Here is a 2,910-nt window from a genome sequence, read left to right as displayed (position 1 = left end):
CTTGATCCCAAAAATAATTCATGAAGGCATTTTGCAACAACCCCTTAGTTAAGGGGTGTTTTTTTGCTCTTTTACCTTCAAATATATTTATATATACTAATAAAAGGCATGTGCGATGCACGTGATGAATGTTTTGTAATTTATAAAATTTATATTTTCATATATTTATAATAAAAAAATAGGCAAAACCGTTTCAGCCCAGAATGCATTAGAGAGTTATAATTGTCACCTCAAAAGAAACAAAATAAGGTTTTCCATTGATGGATGAATGAAAACTATAAACAATTAAAAAATATATGAAAATAAAAATTCTATAATTTGCAAAAAATTCATAAATAAATACTATATAAAAATTCTATATTTATAAAATCCGAAGGGTACTAACAATTTTTAGATTGTAATAATTGTCACCTTAAAAGAAACAAAATATATTAGAAAATCCAAAAGATACTTAAAATGTACAACAAATTATTCAAACTATAATTTTATGAATTCCTAAACTATATTTCATGTTAGAGTTTTAATAAATATTTTATTTGAATTTTATTAGATAATAATTTTTAGTGTTTCTATAATTTGAAATATATTTTGTGTAGCAAGACAAAAAAAGACTTATATATAGAGAGAGTATAGATCGATTTTTGTAGAAACAATAAATAGATAAAATAGGTAATTTGAATTTTATTAGGTAATAATTTTTACAATTTCCATAATTTGAAATATATAATTTGAATTGTATTTCGTGTTAGAGTTTTAATATATTTTTTGAATTTTATTGGGTAATAATTTTTAAAGTTTCTATAATTTGAAATATATAATTTGAAAATTTATTAAAACTCTAACATAAAACTCTTTAAATAAATTTGTATGAATTTTATTAGGTAATTTGTAATTTGTATTAAACTCTTTAAATAATTTTTAGGTATTTTTTTTTTATTTATAAAAATTCTTGTTTTTATATTAAAAAAAATTAGTATTACACTTGATCTTAGCCAAAAGGTCGAGAAAGGTTAGCGAAAAGACCGAGAAAAGTGTGATTAATATTTCTTTAGGTTTATAGTTTTATAAGAGGTTTACATCTAATCCTTTATAACTCAAAACCGATCGATGTGGGACAAGAAAAATTAATTTTATTTGGTACACTTTGATTTTGAGGGTGAACCAAAACATGGTAGTAGTGCAACACTAAGAAAATGTTAGGATCACTACAGTAGCAAGCTACTCTAATCGATCGGACTAAAAAAAAATTAGTACTACACTTGATCTTAGCCAAAAGGTCGAGAAATGTGTAATTAATATTTCTTTAGGTCTATAATTTTATAAGAGGCTTCCATGTAATCCTTTATAACTCAAAACCGATGTGGGACAAGAAAAATGAATTTTATTAGGTAATTTGTAATTTGAATTAAACTCTTTAAATTAATTTTTATGAATTTTATTAGGTAATTTGTAATTTGAATTAAATTCTTTAAATAATTTTTAGGTAATTTTTTTTTTATTACAGGTACATTATTCTTTGAATTGCATTAATTATGTTGATTTATTTTTTGTGTTTGTTTAATTATGTCATGTCAGAATTTATTAACTAAACAAATAAGTTTTGTAATATTATATATTTTCTTCTCTATAATTTATTCTTTAATTATATACATATTATACAAATAATTGTAACCCCTTAAACTTGAGGTTTTACTCTGAAATTTTAATTTTGAAAATACATTTTGCTTTATAAATATTTAAAATTTTAATTACTCAAAAAATTTAATAATCAATTATTTGAAAAAGTGAATTTATTTTAATAATTTTTTAATTAAGAATATAAAATAAATAAAAAAATAATACTACACTTGATCTTAGCCAAAAGGCTGAGAAATGTTAGCCATTCTTTAGGCCTATAGTTTTATAAGGCTTTCATGTAATCTTTTATAACTCAAAATTGATGTGGGACAAGAAAAATAAATTTTATTAGATACACTTTGATTTGGGGGATGCACCAAAACTTGGTAGTAATGCAACACCAAGGAGATCCTAGGATCACTAAAGTAGCAAGCTACTCGAGTTGATCGGATAAAAAAAAAATTAGTATTACACTTGATCTTAGCCAAAAGGCCTATAAAGGTAAGCCAAAAGGCCGATAAAGGTAAGCCAAAAGGCCGAGAAAGATGTTATTAATATTTCTTTAGGTCTATAGTTTTATAAAAGGTTTTCATGTAATCCTTTATAACTCATAATCGGGACAAGAAAAATGAATTTTATTAGGTATTTGTAATTTGAATTAAACTCTTTAAATTAATATTCATGAAATTTATTTCGTGTTAGAATTTTAATAAATATTTTATTTGAATTTTATTAGGTAATAATTTTTAGAATTACTATAATTTGAAATATATTTTGTGTAGCAAGGCAAAACAAAAGACTTATATATAGAGAGAGTATAGATATTTTTAGAAACAAAAAATAGATAAAATAGATAATTTGGATTTTATTAGGTAATAATTTTTAGAGTTTTATGTTAGAGTTTTAACAAATATTTTATTTGAATTTTATTAGATAATAATTTTTAGAGTTTCTATAATTTGAAATATATAATTTAAATATTTATTAAAACTCTAACTTAAAACTCTTTAAATAAATTTTTATGAATTTTATTAGGTAATTTGTAATTTGAATTAAACTTTTAAAATAATTTTTAGGTAATTTTTTTTTATAATTTTTTTTTTATATTAAAAAAATTGTGTTAGAGTTTTAATAAATATTTTATTTGAATTTTATTAGGTAATAGTTTTTATATTTTATTTGAATTTTATTAGGTAATAATTTTTAAAGTTTCTATAATTTGAAATATATAATTTGAATATTTATCAAAACTCTAACATAAAACTCTTTAAATAAATTTTTATGAATTTTATT

General features: G+C 21.0%; 2 pseudogenes; both read right to left on the bottom strand.

Annotated features, from left to right (window-relative positions):
* Nucleotides 1–1,151: 1,151 nt before the first annotated feature.
* LOC132315117 (U2 spliceosomal RNA) lies at nucleotides 1,152–1,290 on the bottom strand (annotated as a pseudogene).
* Nucleotides 1,291–1,983: 693 nt separating this feature from the next.
* Nucleotides 1,984–2,122, bottom strand: LOC132315545 (U2 spliceosomal RNA; annotated as a pseudogene).
* Between the last annotated feature and the right edge of the window lie 788 nt (nucleotides 2,123–2,910).

Source organism: Cornus florida, unplaced genomic scaffold (assembly GCF_030987335.1).
Source record: "Cornus florida cultivar Cherokee Brave unplaced genomic scaffold, ASM3098733v1 CherokeeBrave_3.0.0_Hap2_Chr06, whole genome shotgun sequence".
Taxonomy (NCBI): Eukaryota; Viridiplantae; Streptophyta; class Magnoliopsida; order Cornales; family Cornaceae; genus Cornus; species Cornus florida.
The sequence above is the reverse complement of the archived record's forward strand: the minus strand, read 5'-3'. Positions and strand labels throughout refer to the sequence as shown.